The 24,482-nt window shown below is 45.9% G+C and overlaps 1 long non-coding RNA gene across 1 annotated transcript; it reads right to left on the reverse strand.

The window, feature by feature from the left end:
• Positions 1 to 4,317: 4,317 nt before the first annotated feature.
• LOC102149256 (uncharacterized) lies at positions 4,318 to 12,645 on the reverse strand. The gene is made up of 3 exons (XR_289983.3): positions 12,258 to 12,645; positions 4,853 to 4,938; positions 4,318 to 4,485 (listed from the first exon to the last, which is right to left on the reverse strand). It is a non-coding gene; the product is annotated as an uncharacterized lncRNA (long non-coding RNA).
• Positions 12,646 to 24,482: the final 11,837 nt, after the last annotated feature.

Here is a 24,482-nt window from a genome sequence, read left to right on the forward strand (position 1 = left end):
ACTAGCAGGAAAGGATAATGGAGAAAGGACAGAGTTTGGTGTCTGTTTCATGCAGGCCTGCGCCACTGAGGGGGCAACTTCCAGGCTCCTGCCCCACCCCCAAACTCCCTCGAGAAGGCCAGTAGAAAAGAGCCTGCAAGCGAGTCTGAACTTCCCCATGTCCCAGGCCTTCCAATACTTGAACCTGATCCACTGGCCGGTATCTGACCTTTAAGGATTCCTTAAAACCAGCTGCTTTGCTCTTCCCCGTGGTATGACAGCCACCTTTCTCCCTCCTTTGCTAAGTTTGGTGTAGTTTATGCCTCCCATCTCTCCTGAAAGGGGCTTTCCTCTGTTTGGAATTCAGCTCACATAGTTTTCTTGCACCCGAAGCTCTCACAGGGGCTCAAGCAAAGCTGTGATTTTGTAGACAACCTGGAGTTGAGAGGATGGGTGTGATTCTCCCCTGAGGCTTTCTACATAGTAAGAGGTAGCAGACGTTTAATATTTGGCATTTAATATTTGTGTGATTCTGGGTCACACAAGTAGACTCAACCTCTTCACATAAGAAGCTCACATTTTATTTATTTATTTATTTATTTTTTGCTGAGGAAGATTCGCCCTGAGCTAACATCTGTTGCTAATCTTCCTCTTTTTGCTTGAGGAAGATTGTCGCTGAGCTAATATCTATGCCCATCTTCCTCTATTTTGTATGTGGGTCACTGCCACAGCGTGGCAGCCAATGAGGGCTGTAGGTCCACACCCGGGAACTGAACCAGGACAGCCTAAGCAGAGTGTGCCAAACTTAACCACTAGGCCAGCCCAAGAAGCTCACGTTTTAAGAATGCATCTGATTCCACTTATTCTGGGGACTGGGTAAAATCCAGAAGGTCCCTAACCAGGCAGAGGAGATGACTCACCAGGGTTAGGGCTTAGCGGAGCCCAGAAGGTACTTGAGTCCCCTGAAGAGAATGAGCATGAGCTGTGTCCCAGGAGAGGCAGACGGTGAAACCAGGGACTGGCTCTCAAGTGCAGGGCCAAAAAGATGACAAAAAGCAATGAAAGTTGCAAATCAAGGAAATACACCTCCAGAGCCGCTTGTGAAATCAAAGCAAGGGCAGAGTCGTAATTCCGGGAAACGGCCTGAAGACAGCACAGAACTTGAGGTTCCCTCTTTTTGGTACTGCTTCAGCAGGGTACGGCCATTTTCCCTCGTGGACTTAGTTAGGATGCTGCAAGTACTTGCTATTCAATTGAGAAAGATTCAGGATGGCCAGAGTAGAAGAGGCTGACTGACGTGTCTAAGCACCGCAGACAAGAGAATATTCGAATCAGGGTTGTCTTCAGGTCATCTGCCATGGACGGAGTTGTGTGTCATCTCTCTGTTCCATGAGGACCTCCGATTGTGGTCATTGGAGATCAAAGTGTGGGAAAAAAGGAAGCCATTTCTCCTCCAACCAGAAGTTTAAAATTCAGGGGCTGCAAAGCAGCCTTCCTTGATTAGCTGTGCAACTTCCCATTTTTAAATAAGAACACCAGAAAAGTAACGTTTCTAAATCTGGAAGGAATGCTGAGTTGTTCTCTGGGCTGGTGTTTCTCAAACTTTCGTGTGTATTTGAGTTCCCTGAAATCTTGGGAATTCGCAGATTTTCATACCACAGCCCTGGGCTAGAGCCCCAGAGTCTGTTTCCCATAAGCCCTGGGTGACACAATGCTGACATGACACAGTGTGGGGACCACACTCTTGGCAGCAGGATTCTGGAACACAAACCAAGAGCTGGAGCCAGGGCCCGTTTAGCATCCCAGAGGATGCACATGCTCACAGCTTTGTGAGAGGCAGGGGCACATAGTTAGAGACACCACAAGGTGACGAAAGGATGCGTCACCTTGAGGACCTGAAACTGAGATTTTATCAAGGGCCTTGCTGGAACGACTGGGACTTCCCCAGGTTTCCAAGACAGATCTAAGGCACAGCAAAAGCAGCAACGGCAGTTCCATTCAACAGGGCTGTGATCAATACAACCACCCACTCTGAGCCTGACGCTAAGCTGAGCATTTTTAGGTATGTTGTTATCCCAATCTTCATTATCGACTTGCTTTTCCAAACTAACACACTCTATATGAATGAATATATTACCACAAGCCTGGGAAATGTTGCAAATTTCTTATTTGCAAATTTCAGTTTGTTTTGTCTGCATATTTCTAGTCCTGCTCTTAATCCTTCAAATTTACCCCGCCAGCAATAGGACTTTCCTAGCCATCCCATTATCCACAATCCTTCTAGCATTTCTGCTGTGCGTATTCCTCGATATTCAGCAATATTTCTATCAGTGGACATAGTTTATGCTAAAGGTAACTGGCCATCTGATGCTACTGGTGAGCTCTTCTAAACCTACACTTGTTTGAAAGTGCACACACTGGGGATACATGATATATTTAAAGAGAGATCTTAGGAAAGGCCAATTTGCCAACATAATGTAGAACACCTGGGGTCTCCTTAACAACAGATCTGTCGGCATGAAAGTTATCACCAAAAAAAAAAAAGAACATCCTGCTGATGCTTACAATGGGAATATGGTCTCCACCAATCTGTGGTCTTTTCCTCTGAGGTTTTGTTATCAGCCCCTCAGCGACACAAATTATGTATTAGATACTTAATTGCTATTAGGAGAAATTACATGCAGGTTTTCATTTATAGATAAGACCACCCACCGCTTCAGGCTACAAGTCTATACGTCCCAAATCCATCTTTATCTGATCGTTAGTTCCTAGAAAAAGCTATTCCTAAAAATCGCTTTAAATTCGACTATAAAATGGTGAGTCTTGTTTTGAATTTTCTTCTGGGAATCAAACAGTGCCATCTGTTCTGCCATGGTTGTGGTGCGGGTGTCGGGCATCAGTGCTGTTTTATGGGTCAAACGGAACGGGTGTGTTCAGATGCCCTGCATTCTTGTTAATGTCTGAGTGCTAATAACTGATGCTCATCAGTATTTCCAGTTCTCTGCCTTTGGAGCATCGATAGCACTTCTCCACCCACTTATCATTAGGTGTTGCCACATGACTCGCTTTGGTTCATACAATGAGGCCAGAGGAAATATGTTGCACTTTTGGGCGAAGCCCTTAGGTTCTGGTGTTCAGTCTGCCCCATTCTCTCTCCTCTCCAGGGGTCTCCAAATGGTGGAAGCCTGTCAGCTTGCCTCCCTGAGGGAGGGCAGTCGGGGCAGACCTGGGATGGGTAGGTGGCATGAGCAAGAAATGAGACTGTTTGTCACCATAGCGGCATCCTGACTATCCTAGGCTAGTTTATCCTAAGAGACAGGGTTAGAAAATTCCAAAGGCAAGCAAAGATTTCCCTAAAGAGAAATGGCCTTAAAACTTTCTTAACCTCTTCAAAGACTTCCTCAAGAGAGGCGTTCCAGTGGCTCTAAAGGCCACATAAATGCTTGGGTCATTTTACTCCTCCTTGCCTTGTGAAGCAAGTGGCCTCCACCTCCCAGAAGGCATGAGAAAGGTGCATTCACGATTCTGGCTAACACGCTGGAATGCCTGCTCCGTGCCAAGCACTGTGCATGGCTTTTCTGCTAATTTTCACTCCTGCCTTTGAGGAGGAAAGATTACAGACAAGGAAAGTGGAATTGAGAGAGGAGAGGAAACTCACCCAAGCTTGCATAACCAGGAAGCAATGAAACTGGGAGTCCGCCTTACGCTCTTCGTAGAGTACTCACAACATATTGATCCATTTCCATACCCACATCGTACGACTGGAAGAAGTACCATGCAGAGACGCTGACTTTATGCTGGTGGTCCCACAGATCGTTGTTAATATCCACACATGTGGCTTAGGAGCAACAGGTCTCAGTAAGAGCAGGTTAAGCTGAATAATCTAGATACCTCGGAAAGCACAGAAGCGAGGAGGAAGGCAACGCATTAATATGGAGAACCTCCTGTGTCCTGGATGTCGCATTCTTGTTTAAAACTCACAACCTTTATGCAGACTAGATGCTACCTCCATTTTACAGATGCAGAAACTGAGGCTTGGAGAGACATTAAATAACGGGACCCTAAAGCATCTAGTGCACGTCAGAACTAGATTTCGATCCAGAATGTGCCCTCTATGGAGCCCGTGCTCTTTCCCCCATACCACCGTGCGAGATTTTATAGAACTGGGTTATGGGAAAGGCAGGTCTTTCCAGAAATCACTAGAAAGGTCAGGCATCTGGACAGCTGCGCCAGGAATAGGGAGTAAGGCCCCGGGACACTGGGAACGGATGAAAACCCATCTGCTCCATAATTCCACCTCATGGCCGGGCCCGGACAGAGTGAAGATGTTGTGCTTACCTCTCACATCTGACCCAGATCACCAAGTTCTTTTAATGAGACATCAAAATTTCGCTGCTTTTTTGACAAACTGGTGAGGTTTCATTTTAAACAGCAAAAGGCAATTTAGCTGATGGCTTTTCCCACCAAATCCATTGTCCCCTTCTTTCTGGACACGTGGTCACTCAGCTGGAGAATACATTTGCAAAAATCGGAGAATCAACTTGATTTCTATAACGGTGCCTTTTAATTTCATTAAGCTAATTTAATTTGATTTATTACTTTAATTAATACCCAGGGAACTATGATTTTAGTTTAGACAAAAACTATCCCAAATTTTAAGTTAAGAAACCTACTAACTGGGATTTATAGAACACATGTCTAAATTTCTCTGCTCTAAGAACTCTGGAGATGATGGCACTCTAGGTAAATTGGCAGGAGTGTGAAGACGAGGAAACGTCCTACATCTGAGTCCTGAGTGTCACCTTTCCTTCAGGAATTGCCTTAGAATCTTAACAAAAGCAGACGTTGCTTCTCCCCCTTGGGAAACGCCTACCTTACGTTGGTTTCATTGCTGTGAGGCACGTTCAAGGGCACTAAGAAAAACGAGTCCGACCGAACGATCCTGCTGTCCCTTTGTCCCTGTGGGATGCAACGTTCATCAGTGTCCAAGCATCATTTGCTTTGCCTCCACCCACTGTTGAAAGCGGGAGCTTTTTGTTGTCTCAATAGCCCGACCCAACCACTTCACACCGCCCTACCCCCTGGCATGGGCCCACATGGTTTGAGGGACAGACACTGGGAGGAGCCCTGCCCACAGTGGGACTCTGTGGTCTCCTTCAAAAAGGGGAGGAATTTTGACCCCTTTAAATAAGTCCCACTGTGTAGACATGTGGACCAATGTTGTTACCCAAATATGATTCTCGTCTCTCTTTGAGCAGATATTCCTGGGGACATTAAACATCCTTTTCACTGTGTCTGAAGCGAAAAAAGAAAGAAAAAGTAGATCCCTCTCTTTTCTCTAATAGAAAAAGTAACAAGCCAGAATATTTCTAGAAACAAAGGGAATTTTCACAGGAACTTTGTAAACATAATACATTTTGTCAACACCCTCATCTCACAGCCACGACACACAACATGCATCTTTTGTCTTTGGGGAAGAAGCACACAGAAATAAACAAAACAGTTTATTAACACCATTCGATTTCTAAAATAAAACCAAAAATCACTACGTGACGAAAGCAGAGAATCCTCCAAGAGTCTCACGTGAGAAATACAGACTTCTAACGTATGCTATCTCAATTTAACATATATGAACTGATGCATTATCCCCATTTTTGTGATGATCAAACTGAGAGGTTGGATAACTGGGTCAGAGTTCAACCAGAGAAGCAAAACCAGTAGAACAGGTGCATAACTGGTCTGTAAGCCCATTTTCTCTGCATCTGATGCTGGAGATTGAAGTCCACAGGACAGACAGGAAGGAAGGAGAATTGATAAAGAACAGGAGAGATCAAGGGCAGCTGGACCCTAAGTCATGAGCTGGAACCCCACTAGGATGGATGACACCAAGGTCAGTTCTTGTTGCCATGGACCTTGGTGACAAGAGTGTCCTGCAGAAGCCAGGGCCCTTCGTCACAGAGCTAAACACATGCATGAGCAAGGAGCCAGATAAGGTGCAGGGGATCAAAGCTGCATGAAATGCCAAGCCCAAGGGCTTTATACATAGAAAATCATGAAGTCTGTGGATAGGAACAGTTTGTATCTTCTTTCAGATCTGTGTGCTTTCCATTTCTTTTTCTTGCTTTGCTGCACTGACTATCATCTCTAGTACAATGTGAAATGGGAGTGACGAGAGTGGACAGCCTTGTCTTTTCCATGCTTTTTTTTCTCTTTTGTGTTTTTTTAAAATGGCTTTATTGAGATATAGTGCACATACCATACAGTTCCTCTATTTAAGTGCCATTCAATAGGTTCTTAGGATATTCGTAGATATGTGCACCCATCTCCAAGTCAATTTTAGAGTATTTTCATTACTTCTAAAAGAAACCCCATGCTTTTTAGCACCCACCCCTTATTCCTGCCCCCGCCACACCATCCCCAGACAGGAACTGCTAATCTACTTTCTGTCCCTATAGATTTACCCGTTCTGGACTTTCCTATCACTGGAATCATATGGTACATGCACATTGTGAATGGCTTTTGCACTTAGCATAGTGTTTTCAAATTTCATCCAAGTTACAGCCTGTATCAGTACTTCATCCCCTTTTTTTGGCCAAATAATACTCCATTGTATGGATATATCACATTTTATTTATCCATTCATCCAGTAATAGACATCTGGGTTGTTTCCACTTTTTGGTTACTACGAATAACGCTGCTGTAAACATCCATGTGCAAGTTCTTATGTGGACATATATTTTCATTTACCTTGGGGGTACACCTAAGAGTAGAGTTGCTGGGTCATTTGGTAACTCTGTTTAATCATTTGCAGGACTGCCAGCCTGTTTTCCAGAGGAACTGCGCCATTTTGTGTTCCCACTCGTGGTGTATGAGGGTTTCAGTTTCTCCACATTCTCAACAATATTTGTTCTTATTGACTTTTTAACTCTAGACATCCTACTGAATGAGAAGTGGTAGCATTGTGGTTTTGATTTGCATTTCCCTGATGACTAATGATGCCAAACATCTTTTCATGTACTTATTGGGCATTTTTATATCTTCCTTGAAGAAATCTACTCAGATCCTTTGTCCATCTTTGAATTGGGTTATTTTGGTGATGGACCTCAAGGTCCATCCATGTCATTGTCAATGGCATGATTTCATTCTTTTTTACGGCTGAATAATATTCCATTGTGTATAGACCACATCTTCTTTATCCATTCGTCCATCGATGGACCCTTAGGTTATTTCCGTACCTTGGCTGTTGTAAATAATGCTGCAATGAACGTGGAGTGCAGATATCTTTCAGGTTAGTGTTTTTATTTCCTTCAGATAAATACCCAGAAGTGGAATTGCTAGATTATATGGTAGTTCTATTTTTAATTTTTTGAGAAACCTCCATACTTTTTGCCAGTGGCTGCACCAATTTACATTCCCACCAACAGTGCACGAGGGTTCCCTTTTCTCCACATCCTTGCCGACCCTTGCTATTTCTAGTCTTTTTGAAAGTAACCATGCTAACAGATGTGAGCTGATATCTCAGTGTGGTTTTGATTTGCATTTCCCTGATGATTAATGATGTAGAGCATTTTTTCATGTGCCTCTTGGCCGTCTGTATGTCTTCTTTGAGAAATTGTCTATTTCAGATCTTCTGCCTATTTTTTAATCAGATTGTTTGCTTTTTTGCTATTGAGTTGTTTGGGTTCTTTATATATTTTGGATATTAGCCCCTTATCAGATATTTGACTTGCAAATGTTTTCTCCCAGGGTTTTCTTTTCATTTTGTTGATGATTTCCTTTGCTGTGAGGAGCAAACTCTTTCCCTACTCTTTCTGGTATTCCGATGATACAAATGTTGGCTTTTTTGGTGTTATCTCAAAGTTCCCTGGCTCTGTTCGTTTTTTTTCAGTCTCTTTTCTTTCTGTTGTTCAAGTTGGATAACTTTGTTGATTAATCTTCCAGTTCACTGACTCATTCCTCTGTCTGCTATCGAACCCACCCAGTGAAGTCTTTTACTCATTTTCTCATTTTCATTATTTCATTTTCAGTTCTAATTTCCACTTAGTTCTTCTTGATGTCTTCTCTTTCTTTGCTGATAATTTCTATCTTTCCATTCATTTCAAGGAGCATTATTATAATAACTATTTAAAGTCTTAATCTGATAATTCCATCCTCAGCGTCCTCTCAGTATGTGCAATTGTTGATTGTCTTTTCCTGTGCAAGTTGAGATTTTCCTGGTTCTTTGTACACAGCATAATTTTGGCTTGTATCTGGCACATTTGAATACCATAAGCTTCTGGGTCTTGCTTCACTTCCATGAAGAATATTGGTATTTTTTTATTTCGCAGACAATCAATCCACTCGGGTCCCAGCTCCAAGTTCCTGCCAGCCTTCCATGGATTGTGTTTCCAAAGACAGATCAGTTTTCAGAGCTTTGGCAGGACTATTCACATCTGTCCTATGTATATGGCACCAGTAGCCAGTGTCGGGCCTGGGTGATGACTTGTCCCACAGTTCCGTAGTTCAGCACCAGATGTCTTACAGTAAGCTGTACAGGGTCAGATCCATGCATGCACAGCTCAGGGGTGCCCAGGATTCACAAACAATGTTATGGGGTCACTTTTCTGGGCTCCTCCCTCTCTGAAAGCTCCCAGGATTCCAACGATTCCTTTGCCCCCCCCCCCCCCCCCCCACCAGACAGCTCTAGCTTCAATAACCCACATCACCCCTCACTCCCTTGGATTGTGTCTGCCTCCAGGGCCAAGCTGCAGGAGCAGAGATGGAGAGAAAATCTCAGGTGGATCTGTTCCCCCCTCTTGGGACCTCATTTCCTCCCATCAGAGAGGAGGGTTCTCCTTCCTCCCTCAGAGATGAGGCAGCTGTGCGCTTCCACTGCCACTGGGGTTGTCTGAGGGCTGGGGCACAGGATAAGAAAAGTGGGGGATGCCCACCCAATCTCAGCACTGGGCATCCCATTTCCAAATCTTTGAGCCAGAACTAGCTGTTTTCTGCTAGTGCTTTTTCTATCCACACCTACTAAATCACTTCTTCCCTCACATCTGATGCCATTTGACTGAAATTATAGAGTCAATAGTGCCTAGGTGATGAGGACCATTTCATTTTTTTAAATTTTTATTTATTTATTTATTTAAAGATTGGCACCTGTATTAACATCTGTTGCCAATCTTCTTTTTTTTGGTTTCTTCTTCTCCCCAAAGCCCCCCAGTACCTAGTTAGAGATTCTAGTCATAGGTCCTTCTGGCTCTGCTATATGGGACACCACCTCAGCATGGCTTGATGAGCGGTACTAAGTCTGTGCCCAGGATCCGAACCGGTGAAACCCTGGGCTCCTGAAGCAGAGCACCCAAACTTAACCACTTGGCCACAGGGCTGGCCCCTTCATATTTAAATTAAGAGATTTGTTTTCCTTTTGAGAACAATGTAACAACACTAAATTCATTACCTAAAATCCCAGGGCAAATCCATTACCCTAAACCAACAATTTTCACTTTCCCTTCCTGTGTCTCTTAATAAGCATACAAAATTACTTTTCAAATGTGCCTTAGGTTTTCTTTCAATGATATTTATTGAATGCCTACTATAAGCCAGGCGCTGGACCGCTTGGACATGCAAAGATCAACAAGATAGATTATCCCTCATCCCTGCCATTATGGAGTTTATTGTCTGCGAGGGAAATGGACAGAAAAACCCTACGATTTTAAAGGGTGTAAAGGTTATAAAGGGAACAGGCAGGTGGTAAACAGAGGAAAATGGGCGACTGAGTGGAAAGGATAATCCGTCAATGTATTTCCTACCATATGAATTCAGCAGTAGTTTGTCAAGTTCCATTTTTTTAAACTCTATGAGAATTGAAAGAGCGTACACTGACTTTATAGAGTTTTAGAGAATTGACACACTTACATTACTGAATCTTCTTGCCCAAATCCGTGGTACATCTAATTATTTAGGTATTCCTGTTTCCTCTCTAGCGTAGATATGTAGTTTTGTGCATGTTCCATATAAATGGGTCTTGCAAATCTATTAAGTTTAATCATATACATTGGTGTTTTATTGCAAATGGTATTCTGTTGGGTGGAATGCTTCTAACGCCGTCCACTGAGTACAACGTTCCCCGTGATTTTCCAACAGATTGCTTTGACCCGGATTATGGACTTAAGCGTATACCAATTGTTTTTTAATAACAAAAGAAAAAGTCCTGCTCAAGTTCTTAGCATGACTAACTTTTTTGGTGAACAAGAACTATTCTTGATGATCCACGAAAAAGAGCGAGAAAATGGGATCCCTCCGTGATCGGTATTGCCATCCCCCTCCCCGCTCTTAGGGCAATTATTTCCTTCCATGGTGTTATTTTCACCTCTTCAAGTAATTCAGTAAACCTTGTATTTGGTTGAACCCCACTGATAAGAAACGTGCTACTGAAATTTCTTCCTACTCATACCTTTAGGAGTAAAGCAAATAACAAGAAAACAACTTAAAAGAAGGGATTTATTTTTGTAAAATGCCTGGCAGAGAGCAGACTCCTAATCGTGTTGAAAGCACGAATGAACGTCAAAAGGGATTTTTTTTTTTTTTTTTTAGATTTTATTTTTTCCTTTTTCTCCCCAAAGCCCCCCGGTGCATAGTTGTGTATTCTTCGTTGTGGGTTCTTCTAGTTGTGGCATGTGGGACGCTGCCTCAGCGTGGTCTGATGAGTAGTGCCATGTCCGCGCCCAGGATTCGAACTAACGAAACACTGGGCCGCCTGCAGCGGAGCGCGTGAACTTAACCACTTGGCCACGGGGCCAGCCCCTCAAAAGGGATTTTTAAGGAATGTGTTGGTATACATTCCGCCTGACCTTTCATGATTCTTGCAAAATGAAAATTTGTGTTGGCTGGAGGGTGAGTTGTAACAGCAGCTGTAACAGTCAGCTTTCGAACCTCAGTGACTTCACACACTAGAGCTTTGTTTCTCACGCTTGTGAAAATCTCATCACCTCTCAGCCTTTAGAGGGAGAGGAATCTGCTCCACACAGCTCTTCAGGGCCCCAGGCTCCACATTCTCTACGGCATTTACAAGGTGACTTCAAAGACCACAGAAGAGGTGGCAGCTGGAAAATGGCAGCATTTAGATGCTTAATGTATTGTTTCCTTACAGCCCTGCAGCAGGAACTGAGGTACCAAACAGTAATCGACACTGAGGATGATGACCCTGAATTAATGAGACAGCCTAGATCATTGCAGAAACAAGCTAAAAACGTGGACATGCATTAAGATTATTAGTAAACTAATTCGCATTTTAAATACGTTAGCAATGTTAAAATTTCCAAATCTCTCATTTAAAGAGAAAATATAATTAGCCGGAGTGCTGCATCTCTGAGTCATTTTACTCACCAGGGTTTTACCTGTGCAAGTATGGCTGAATAAAGACGGGCGATTACATAACAGGGCACACTCTCAGCACACACATTATTTCTGAAACCACAGAAGCCAAACCACAGTGGAAAATTCTGCTACTCTGGAGAGAAATAGCAAGATAATTGTCTGCAAAGTTTCCTATTCTGCTATGCATTCTAAGGTGGCCTATATTTCTAATGCCTCTTAAAGGCCACAGGATTAAGGAGGAGTTAGCCTCTATGCAAAAAGTATATGTGCAAACTTCATATTACGATGGTTAAAATCGAGGGCAGATGGCGTGCTAAATAGTACTCGTAGCACCATGCTTTGTGGAAAAGGATCGGGAGTCCTGGTGCTTAGATCTTGGCGAAGGCTTTGCCTCTTTGGCTCTGTGTTCAATCTCACAGACAGGCCTTGAGTATTCGTGAGATATTTAAAATATTTCATGAGACTTAAGATATCACTGCTTTCTCAATATACGAATAAATTCCTGAGAATTCTGAAGATCTGTATCGACCGCTTTTTTGAGAACCACGTAGGTCAAGGAGTAGACGTCAGCTATAAAAACAACCGGTTAAACACATATAAATATGTCTATATATACATATTCCCTTTGTACTGCAGTAGTCTCAGAAGTGGGCTGGGGGAATTGCTGGATTTCACGTCCTGAAGCAGGTCCTTCAAGACATGAGACTATTTTGTCTACAAAACCACAGCGGAGAATATTTCCTCCCAGGAAGCTTCTGTGACTGACTGATCCAGAAAAGTCAATAATTAGTACAAGTGATTAGAGCACTGTGTGTGGGGGCCCATGGCTGACACAAGACTCAGCAGTGACATCACTCGACAGCCCCCTCTAAGAGGAGCCCCACACCAGTAGCGCAATGAGAACAAAAACAACTTACCTTTCTTCCCCGGGGCCCCCACTCCTGCGGTCCCTGCGTGTGTCCTCACCCTCCTGCCGTCCAGCTTCCCAGCATTCACCTCTCCTGTCCTTGCCCATCCCTCTCATCCTTGTACCTTCTCCTCCCAACGCTTGACCACAGTAAATCAACTGAATATCTATTCCTTCCTTTGGAGAAAGTTGGTCAAGCACTCTATTTCCTAGTTTTCTGAGCCTTCAATTTATTTTCTCGGTAGAAAAAATTTTAAGTTTCTTTGCTGTTTCTTGGGAGGTACATTGCCAAATATTTTTATAAGCCCATGGCAACATTTTATCACTTTCTTTTTCAAAGAAATGGAATAGCTGGAGTTAAGCTGCCCCTTCTACTCAAGTACTATGATTGAAAATGCGAAATGGGTAGGTGACCTAATTTTACTTGTCTCTACAACTGGGCACATTATGTAGATCATCTTATTTAAATACCCAAATATGACCAGAAAAACGTGAAGTGGTTTTAGGCAGTTGGCGGGGTGGTGGTGTGGAGGGTTGGGGAAGGGAGGGCTGCTTCTAAGACATTAAATAACTTCGCTGATCCTTCTGCCTGACTTTGAGCACATTTGCCCCAGCCAACAGCATGCCGGCTCGTCGTCTTACGGTGTCCCAAGGGTCCTTCTGGAGCATCGGGAATGGATGTTCTCCAGAAGGTGTTCTCTTGGTCACTTAGAAGTCCCATCTGCTGTCTTTACGAAGTGTTGCTTTCATTTACTAGGTGCTTACACCTTCCAGGCAGCATGTTGACCGCGACCTCATGGGGGCCAGCAGCTCTACACGCACCACGGAAATGGGCAGTTCTCAAGGTCGTAGAAGGTTGAGGCTGGAGACACTTAGCGCAATAGCTTCTCACAAAGCAGGTGTTTTAGGCAAAGTCTTCTTTTTAAATTTTAGAACTTGATTGTATGTTATAGGTACTAGAGCATGCTCTAGTACCCTCTCCACAGCCCCCGAGGTCCCCTGAGAGGCTGGGGTTCTCCATTCCAGTGTGAACACACCAGCCACGGTGTCAGGACCCTCAGTTCACTTGAGAGAGGCAGACTCCAGAGAAGTGGGCCGTGCTGAGAGGTGGTCATATAGCAGTTATTCTGACTGTGGCCCAGGATTCCTTCTTTCAAACAAGCCCTCTTCCAATTTGCCACTCAGATTCGTTCATTCACTATGTTTATTTGCTATTTCACCAAAAACACGTATTTTATGGGCAAAAATTGACCATTCCTTTCGCCTGAGGCTCCTTTCATCACCTATTTTAATTTGGCACTTAAAGCTCAGAATATTTTGGCCACTGACTTCCTAGGAACTATCCAGATTTCACTAAATAATCATTTGGTTTCAAGGTAATGGATGGGCCAATGAAGCCATTCAGACGTCCATTTACTATGATTTATCTTGATTGTATAACAGACCCCTTCTCTGCTGATACAGAGTACGACCAAAGAAAATTACTCAGGCTTCCGTTTTTTGAAAGAATTACATTTCAAAACGTCACTAGGCAGTCAGTGTATTGACATTCCTCTTTCTATAGCAATACGTGTAGTGAAATGCAGAAAACAAGGGCCCGACCTCCAAAAGTCACTCCATCTCCCAATTTACTGTTTCAGCTCTGCTTCCTGATCTGAGGCTTTGCAGCACACACACCAGATCCTCCTTCAGACTCATCGTGTACACTTGTACAACTCCTTGAAAGATCATAGACAGCTAAGAAAGGTGGTTGCCTCAACTTTATTTAAATTCAGTGGAAGTAATCCAAATCGTTTGTGAGAAATCACAGTAGGGGGCACATCACATGACTATGTTGACAAAGTTTGAGATCAAACCAGGAGCACTTTGAGTCATTCTGAGATGCCACCAGGATCGATCATATAGTGGCCTTAAATTGATTCTGATAGTGACCAGGGCAGAAATGGACACGGCCTTGGTAAGTTTTTGATAGCTGTATTTTTTTCTATTGTCTTGAAAGTAGACATGGAATTTGATGAAATAATATAAAGCAGTAAGATATATTGACATATTTGAGGGAGCCATTTGACTTAACACTAATTCGGCCTGACCCTGTTTCTTCAGAAAGGCCTGATGTGGCCTGCTGCGCATCTGCTGTACATGTGCTTTAAACATTGACAATGTCCCAAAGCCAAGAATGATGACCTTAAAACAGGGATGTTGACTCCCCCATATCAGCATTTCTTCAGGGATAAGCATTTCTTCTCGGAAACTAAGGACTAATTACTGACCTGGTTTAACTCATCTCGTGATCACTGACCTGCTGTGCTCACTTTGTGACGCTGACCTGCTGTGCCAGCAAACTGTCCCCTGACAGCAGTAAAAGAGAGATTCCTGTCATATGTGATGTATGTTCTTTGTTCCAAGACGGTATATAACCACTCCGTACACCCTGCCTCTTCACAAAGCTTCCTTCGTTGGGGAAGGAAGCCCCAAGCTATAGTCCTCAACCTGGCTCATATAATAAACTCACTCCAATTTTGATTTAGAGATTTATTATGGATTATTTGCATCAACAGATTGCTGGGGCAGGGACAAATTATTCCTGAGAGCAATAACCCTTTTGATTTCCTCTCCTCTAATTCTTCTCCCTTCTGTGGCAGTGCGCTGAGGGCCAGGCTGACATCACCTCACCCATTCCGGGGTCTGTATTGTAGGTGAGGATCCCCCAAAATTTGAATCTGGGGCTTCTATACACATTGTTCCTCTCCCTTGGAAATGGAAGCACAGACCACAAGAGAGGTGAATCTCTATCTGTTCAGTCACTTCCAAGGTCTGTCCTTTGTCCCGGGTCCCAGTAAAGTGTGTTCAGAAAGCCCTAACCGGCAGAAACACAAAAATATTTTCTCCACAGCCTACAGTCCCATGCCCATTACCGGGCATGACCTACCAAAGGGCAAGTGGGCCAGCAGCGAGCTGGAATGGCTGAGACAAACTTAGGGTCCAGGAGAAAGGCCGGGCTGTGCATGGCAGGCCAGAGCATACCATAATGCAGCTCATATCACGGTCCAATGCTTACTTTACCAGCTTCGTTGAGGCATCATTCACACTCCATACAATTCACCCGTATAATTCTATAGTTTTCACGGTATTCACAGAGTCATGCCACCATCACTACAATCAATTTTGAAAGGTTTTAATTACCCAGAAAGAGCCTCATACCCATTAGCCATTAGCACTCCCTGCCATAGTCTGCTCACCTGTCTGCTTTCCCCTAGACAACCGCTTCCTGTCTCTAAAGAGTTGCCTATTCTGGACATTTGATGTAAATGGAATTATACAAAATCTTATAATATGTGGGCTTTTGTGACTGGCTTCTTTCACTCAGCGTAATGTCTTCAAGGCTCATCCATGTTGTAGCATCCATCAGTACTTCATTTCCTTTTATTGCCAAACAGTATTCCACGATGTGAATATACTACACTTGATACATCCGTTCATAAGCTGACATTTGGGTTGTTTCCACTTTTTGCTGTTATGAGCAGTATGGCTAAGAACATTCACGTACAAGTTTTTGTGGACATAAGTTTTCTTTCCTCTTGGGCGCATACATAGAAGTGGAGTTTCTGAGTCATAGGATAATTCTACATTTAGTATTTTAAAGGAATTTCTAAGCAGCTGCACCATTTTCCATCCTCACTCACAATGTATAAGGCTTCCAATTTCTTCATATCCCTGCCAACACTCATTATTAGTTAGAGGATGCAGGTCGAGGGCCGAGCTTCTGAGTAGAGGATAGAGGATGGGGGCTGAGCCTCCATGTGGAAGATGGAGGATGGAGGATGGAGGATGGGGGCTGAGCCTCCATGTGGAGGATGGAGGATGGGGGCTGAGCCTCCATGTGGAGGATGGGGGATGGAGGATGGGGGCTGAGCCTCCAAGTGGAGGATGGAGGATGGAGGATGGAGGATGGGGGCTGAGCCTCCATGTGGAGGATGGAGGATGGGGGCTGAGCCTCCATGTGGAGGATGGGGGATGGAGGATGGGGGCTGAGCCTCCATGTGGAGGATGGAGGATGGAGGATGGAGGATGGGGGCTGAGCCTCCATGTGGAGGATGGAGGATGGGGGCTGAGCCTCCATGTGGAGGATGGGGGATGGAGGATGGGGGCTGAGCCTCCATGTGGAGGATGGAGGATGGAGGATGGAGGATGGGGGCTGAGCCTCCATGTGGAGGATGGAGGATGGGGGCTGAGCCTCCATGTGGAGGATGGGGGATGGAGGATGGGGGCTGAGCCTCCATGTGGAGGATGGGGGATGGAGGATGGGGGCTGAGCCTCCATGTGGAGGATGGAGGATGGAGGATGGAGGGTGGGGGCTGAGCCTCCATGTGGAGGATGGAGGATGGGGGCTGAGCCTCCATGTGGAGGATGGGGGATGGAGGATGGGGGCTGAGCCTCCAAGTGGAGGATGGAGGATGGAGGATGGAGGATGGGGGCTGAGCCTCCATGTGGAGGATGGAGGATGGGGGCTGAGCCTCCATGTGGAGGATGGGGGATGGAGGATGGGGGCTGAGCCTCCATGTGGAGGATGGAGGATGGAGGATGGAGGATGGGGGCTGAGCCTCCATGTGGAGGATGGAGGATGGGGGCTGAGCCTCCATGTGGAGGATGGGGGATGGAGGATGGGGGCTGAGCCTCCAAGTGGAGGATGGAGGATGGAGGATGGAGGATGGGGGCTGAGCCTCCATGTGGAGGATGGAGGATGGGGGCTGAGCCTCCATGTGGAGGATGGGGGATGGAGGATGGGGGCTGAGCCTCCATGTGGAGGATGGAGGATGGAGGATGGAGGATGGGGGCTGAGCCTCCATGTGGAGGATGGAGGATGGGGGCTGAGCCTCCATGTGGAGGATGGGGGATGGAGGATGGGGGCTGAGCCTCCATGTGGAGGATGGAGGATGGAGGATGGAGGATGGGGGCTGAGCCTCCATGTGGAGGATGGAGGATGGGGGCTGAGCCTCCATGTGGAGGATGGGGGATGGAGGATGGGGGCTGAGCCTCCATGTGGAGGATGGGGGATGGAGGATGGGGGCTGAGCCTCCATGTGGAGGATGGAGGATGGAGGATGGAGGGTGGGGGCTGAGCCTCCATGTGGAGGATGGAGGATGGGGGCTGAGCCTCCATGTGGAGGATGGGGGATGGAGGATGGGGGCTGAGCCTCCATGTGGAGGATGGAGGATGGAGGGTGGGGGCTGAGCCTCCATGTGGAGGATGGAGGATGGAGGATGGAGGACGGGGGCTGAGCTTCCATGTGGAGGATGGAGGGTGGGGGCTGAGCCTCCACGTGGAGGATGGAGGGTGGAGGACGGAGGATGGGGCCTGACCTGCCATATGGAGAATGGCTGCCCAGGTCTGCAGTGGACTCAACATGAGCACAAAAATAGACGTGTGTTGGGTGAAGCCATTGAGACTTTGCACCATAGTCTAGCTTATTCTCACTGATTTGCTGTCTTGTTGAGTTATCATGAGGGTGATATAAGAATCCACACAAAGTGCTTCGAGCAATCCAGGCACGTAGTAATCACTCAGTAGGCAGTAACTATACCCATTCTCCCCACCACGAGACATCTGAGAAGTCGCAGTGGTGCAGTTTTGAGAGGAGCGGCTGCAGTGGCCACTCGCCATGCTCTTCCACTTTCGTCCGTCTCATTGGGGAATGTTCTCTACCATGTGAGTCTTTGCAGGAGGCGGCGCGCACTACTGAAGCCACAGGAAACCAGAAGTTCCTTCTTCCCAGCCTCTTCAGGGCGAGGGCCGGGCTCAGCACTTGGACTGCCCAAGTAGGGCCAGGGGACGGCACAGCAGTGTTGGTGGCGAGAGTCTACCACAGCGCGTCCAGTGTCCTGCCACAGCCGCGCCAGACCGTTTCTGTGACAAACCTCCCCAGGGTTCTGCCTGTTCTTGCCTGATTCTCTGTCCTTTGTCTTTCCAAGAAATTCCATTTCTGTCTAAGTTAGGGACAGACTGAGCCTGTTGTTTGCAACCGAGAACCTTGATGTTACGACAACAGAGAGCTGCAAAGTAAGCAGCTGATGCGGGTGAAACCCTGGAGCAGGCATCATACCCGAGAGAAGCTGGGCTTCCGTCAGACCGCGAGACGATCAGGCGCGTTTCTCTCGGACCAAGCTCAGCATGCTGTATTCCCATGGCACGATGGTGGGTGAGGATGACAGACGACGAGGGGTGATTATGTCAGTCACAGACCCTTCCAGCAAAGGTTCTCAGGGCCTGAGTTTCAGGAAACTTTCAATATTTCTCAAAGTTCTTTGAGGCACAGATCTGCTCAAATTTGAGACTACTACATATTTTCAATAACCAATGCTACGTGAGAATAGATTTAAACTGTTTTTTCCATCTCCACTGTTTTCTTTTCAGTAGACTCCTAGCCTACTTACCAGGGAAAGCCTTGTTTTTAGTGTTTGAAGCTTATAAAATTTGGGATTACCTTCCTTTAGAAAAGGAATACAAAATTACGTATACAAAGTTAGCTATGAATGTAAATACTTTGAACAAGAACCAAAATCCCAACAAATCATAAATTTTAAAAATCTGACAAATACCACAAACATCACAAAAAATAGGAAACTAATAAAATATTTTTATTAACTGCCTGACAGATCGTTATAATACATATTTCCTACATTGCTTTAGAGGCATACTTTTTGATATCACGTGTTCACATCAGAATGACTTTTTAAAATATCTTTCTATGGAGATAAAAGAAAATAATTTTACTCTAGAATGATCAAAATGGTTCTTCAATTATTGATGTATTTTAAGAGTTTCATCAATCTTTATAATTCATTTTTGGAAACGTCTAAGTTTCAGAACTGTAAAATTCTGGAAAGCTTTTCCAAGTTCTTTTTTTACATGTAAGTTTAGGTCTTAGGGCATTTCAAATTTTCTTTCAATGACTAATATCATTTTAGTAATATAAGTGTTCTTTCAATGATATTCATTAACCAGTTTTGCATTAGTGTTCTCATCATAAGGGCGTATCATTGTTTCATCTTCAATATTTTGTGTCAAATCAGTAACTCATTTAAATAGTTTTACAATCATTGTTTCATCTTCAATATTTTGTGTCAAATCAGTAACTCATTTAAATAGTTTTACAATCTGTTTACATGATGCCCTCCTCTCCATTAATTGAATGATCAAATAATACAAGAACCTATTCATTATTTCTATTCAAAATTTATCTCATGAATTACAATTTTTGGCACAATCTGACAAGTATTTTGTTACTACTAGTTTTTAACATCGGGGCAGTTTCTGATGTTTCATCACTCTTTATCACACAGCCTGAATCAAGCAGGATGGAATAAAGACGCTCATGATGCAAGTTCAAGCTTGAACCTCACCCCTGGACAGCCCAGCGTGGAGTGCACCAAGAGTGGTGATTTTTCAATCCTACGACAACACATTTTTGCACGTTAAAACCATATTCAATGTAAACTTTTATGGCATACCATGATTTTTGCAACTTTTTTGGTGGTTTTCATTTTGCTAATATACCAAAGTCTTTTTTAAGTGGTGGTGGAGTCACGACAAGAACTCCAAGTTACGATACCATCGACAGGGACATGAGAGCAAACCTGATCATGGAAACACATTACGCGGGAGGCAGCTCAGGGATGAAGAAAGACTTGCTGGGGGAAGTGACATCTGAATTAAGCCTTGGAAGAGGAACAGAAATTCATCAGAAACTAAGCCATCACCCAAAGCATTCTCTCTTCTCCTTCCCTCAACAGCCACGTAAAGCTAAGACCTGGGACTCTCACCTCCTTAGTAAGAGTCGTTCATATTTACAGAGTGCTTATTGTCTGCCAAGAATGACGCTGAACACTCTACAGCACTATCTGCTTTATACAACGGCAGCCCTGTGAGGTCAGGATGCATTTACGCTACCTTTTACAGATGAGGAGACTGAGAATTCTAATAGATAACTTGCCCACAGCACTCAGCCAGTAAGTTAAGCATCCGGGATTCTGACCTATGGAGTAGTGTCCACGTGTGCACTCCGTCACTCTGCTCGTGCACTCCATCACTCTGCTCTTGCCTCCATCACTCTGCTCGTGCACTCCATCACTCTGCTCTTGCCTCCATCACTCTGCTCGCGCACTCCATCACTCTGCTCTTGCCTCCATCACTCTGCTCTTGCCTCCATCACTCTGCTCGTGCACTCCATCACTCTGCTCTTGCCTCCATCACTCTGCTCGTGCACTCCATCACTCTGCTCGTGCACTCCTTCACTCTGCTCGTGCACTGATTCACTCTGCTCTTGCCTCCATCACTCTGCTCTTGCCTCCATCACTCTGCTCGTGCACTCCTTCACTCTGCTCGTGCACTCCATCACTCTGCTCTTGCCTCCATCACTCTGCTCGTGCACTCCATCACTCTGCTCTTGCCTCCATCACTCTGCTCGCGCACTCCATCACTCTGCTCTTGCCTCCATCACTCTGCTCTTGCCTCCATCACTCTGCTCGTGCACTCCATCACTCTGCTCTTGCCTCCATCACTCTGCTCGTGCACTCCATCACTCTGCTTGTGCACTCCTTCACTCTGCTCGTGCACTGATTCACTCTGCTCTTGCCTCCATCACTCTGCTCTTGCCTCCATCACTCTGCTCGTGCACTCCTTCACTCTGCTCGTGCACTCCATCACTCTGCTCTTGCCTCCATCACTCTGCTCGTGCACTCCATCACTCTGCTCTTGCCTCCATCACTCTGCTCGTGCACTCCTTCACTCTGCTCGTGCACTCCATCACTCTGCTCTTGCCTCCATCACTCTGCTCGTGCACTCCTTCACTCTGCTCGTGCACTCCATCACTCTGCTCGTGCACTCCATCACTCTGCTCTTGCCTCCATCACTCTGCTCGTGCACTCCTTCACTCTGCTCGCGCACTCCATCACTCTGCTCTTGCCTCCATCACTCTGCTCATGCACTCCATCGCTCATCACCTGCCTCCCACCTCCCTGCAACCCCACCTCACTTCCTTGTTGGGGATACCCTTCCTTCTGAGAATGGCCTTTTGCTCATTCCCTGTGATTACAGGAGGGATGCCAATCCTGGGCAGAGCTCACCAGCCCATCGATTTTCCAGGGTACCAAAGTTCAAAGATTATCTCAAACACCATCTTTCTGGTAGTCATGCGTGACACTCTTCCAGTGCCCGCGCAGGGTCCAGGTTCCTTCTTCTCTGTCACGTCTCTAAGAGGCACGGCAGGCAGCTCTCTTGTATCCCAGCCCTCAGCACACGGTTGCATAGACCTTGCTTTCCCAGGGCCCCATTACTAGGTGGCGCAGAGTAGGCTCTCCAGGAAGCCATCTCTTGGAGACCGAGTTTTGCAGCAGGGTGTTGTGCCCACTCACAAATGCCCTGATGGCTGCAGTGGGGTGGGAGGGAAGTTGGAGGAGGCAGGAGGAGAGGTCACCAAGCGAGTCAACAGCAGCCTCTGCAGAGCCCACAGGGCCCCCCATGCCAGAATGGCCCTTAGGACTTAGGGTGAGCCGGCCAGGCCTTTATGTCCACACACAGATCAGCCACTGTAATCACTGGATGAGGGCCACCGGCGGTGGGGGTCCACCTTGGGTGACGAGGCTTTCTGCAGCCCAGGTGGGCCTTGGCGGGGCCGTCAGAGTGCCCAAGCAGCTGGGCTGGGCAGCCCTTCACTGAAAAGGGACCTGGTGGCTCACCACAGGACAGGGACCACATCTTCTCCACGTTTGCAGGACTCATAGGACAGCAATCAACCAGCAAATGTTTGCTGAAATGTACAGAGTATTAATTTGCATAAGCTGTTCCAAAGTTTGGGATTATGCTGAGAAATTCCATTCACAAGTGTGTCGTTTAACCCCAGGAATACATTTTCTCTAAGAAACTTGATGGAGACAGCTTTAGGTACAGGCGGTCTTTTTGTTTCTTTGTAATCTGATGAATATTTTCTTAGAAACATGTGCTTAATAAATCAAGGTGGGTCAAGTAAATGTGTCCCATAATAAATCATGATAAATGAAAGTAGTGGATGTCATTCACTTTCATTTATAATCTTTCGTATACAGCAACCTCTATAAATGTAATCAATATATTTGTGCACAATAGTATACCTTAAAATGTAAAGAAAAAATATTAGAGAAACAATTATGTGCCACTTAGTTGTTCAAGGGACAGGACGGCTTGGGGGAGCCACGCCCAGCAGAGAGGAGCTGAGGGGCTGGTGACGATGCCTGGCACTGGGGGACGAGGGCATGAAGGGGAGGTAGAGGAAAAGGTCACGTCAGATAACGGAGCTCAGGCCGTACAGACTGAGGGCTAGAAATCTGAGACAGATGAGAGAGAGTTACAGACCCGGGGCAGACCCACCCCCCAAGCACAGCTAGAAGCCGTGCCATTCAGATCTGTCCTTGGTTTTACTTTTGCTCCGTGGAAGGAGGAGACTTAGAATATTTAATGTAACTGCTTCTTCTTTCAGAAGAGCAAAGCCAGAGAGAAGCACCGTACCTTCACGGCATGTTCATATCCATCCCCGAAGATGGCCAGACACACTCCACAAAGCCAGCCATCCCCGCCGGCCTCTTGATTTCTTGAGCTTTCAGGGGCCTTCACTGCCCTCACTCTGCTCCTCTACTGCCACTCCACCCCCAAAAGACATGAGCTGGACGATAATGCCCACACCCTGGGCCTCCATCCAGCCAAGGGTGAGACGGCAAGTCCCTTTCTCTCCCTGAGTAAGGCTAAGAGGTCAGCTGGGGACAACCCCATGTGCGGCTGTGCCATGTGGTGTGCATGGGCACTTAGCATCCCGAACATGGGTGAGCATTGTTGGAATATTGGTAATGTTTTCCTTACAATGGGGTGTGCAGGGAGTAAGAGGGAACAGACGGCAAGCCGCTGGGCCGCTGGGCCTGGGAACAGGAGACCAGGAGTTGCCCATGTGTGTGAGTTGGGAAGGGGGGTTGAGGGAGGAGGGGGGAAAGGAAAGTGGTGTGTCCTACGCAGAAGCAACGACGTGTTTCAACAGGGTGTGAAGGCAAAGCACAGGTGTGAGGGAGCATGTGGCGTCAGGGCCAACAGAAGACTCCACGCGGTTGGCACAGGTCATTCTCTGTACCAAAGCTAAAACTTTAGTCAAGGGCCGGCCCCGTGGCTGAGTGATTAAGTCCTCGCGTTCCGCTTTGGTGGCCCAGGGTTTCACTGGTTTGGATCCTGGGTGTGGACATGGCACCGCTCATCAGGCCATGCTGAGGCGGCATCCCACATGTCACAACTAGAAGGACCCACAGCTAAAACATACAGCTACGTACTGGGGGGATTTGGGGAGAAAAAGCAGAAAAAAAGAAGATTGGTAACGGTTGTTAGTTCAGGTGCCAATCTTTAAAAAAAAAAACTTTAGTCAGATAAAAAGATCAAAAACCACATACCACGTGGACCCAGAGTAGAAGGGGAGAGAGATGCCAAATTCTTTAAGTGAGAAGACAACTTCTTCAAAAATCTTCATTTCAGGAGAGCTACCCTCATCTGTATTACTCTTCTGTAAAACCACTCAGTTTTACAAAGCATAAGTGACTTAAAAGAAAACAAGTATGATTAAGATCTACATCCAATCGTCTGGCAACTTACAAAACATTCCAAAATGGGCTTTTTCGAAACTACAAGTGTTTGAAAGTTAAACATTCATGGAAAAAATAATTTCATCATCAAATCTGAAGATTGCATAAATTGTCAAAAATTGCCAAAAACAACTGTTTCAAGCTAGAATATCCGAAAGACCCCCTAGACGTCACCTGGACCCTTTATCCTGGTGTCTGTTGCTCCCACCTGTCCCTTTTCTTCCAGTCCTTCCTGAGATTCAGGCCCAGCAAAGCCCTCGGCCTCTCTCCCTGCCCGCCCGCCCGAGGCTGGCCCATGAGATGCCAGGCTCAGCTTCTCTTGCCTTGGGACGCATTTCCCATTGGCAGGGAGACTCTTTTCTCAGCAGGGCAGAAATTCTATGCTCAAAAATCATTTTTTCCTCCTAGCTTTGTAGTCATGGCTCTGTTACTTCTAGCATCCAGTGTTGGCAATTCTCATTCTCATTTCTTTCAAGGAATCTTGGAAGTCTTTTTTTTGGCAATAAAAATTGTCCAGTTTCACGGGGGGACATCCAGCCACGGGCCTTGTCTTCCGTCACCCAGCTCAGCACTCAGCTGTCCCTGAA

This window comes from Equus caballus, chromosome 31 (assembly GCF_041296265.1).
Source record: "Equus caballus isolate H_3958 breed thoroughbred chromosome 31, TB-T2T, whole genome shotgun sequence".
Taxonomy (NCBI): domain Eukaryota; kingdom Metazoa; phylum Chordata; class Mammalia; order Perissodactyla; family Equidae; genus Equus; species Equus caballus.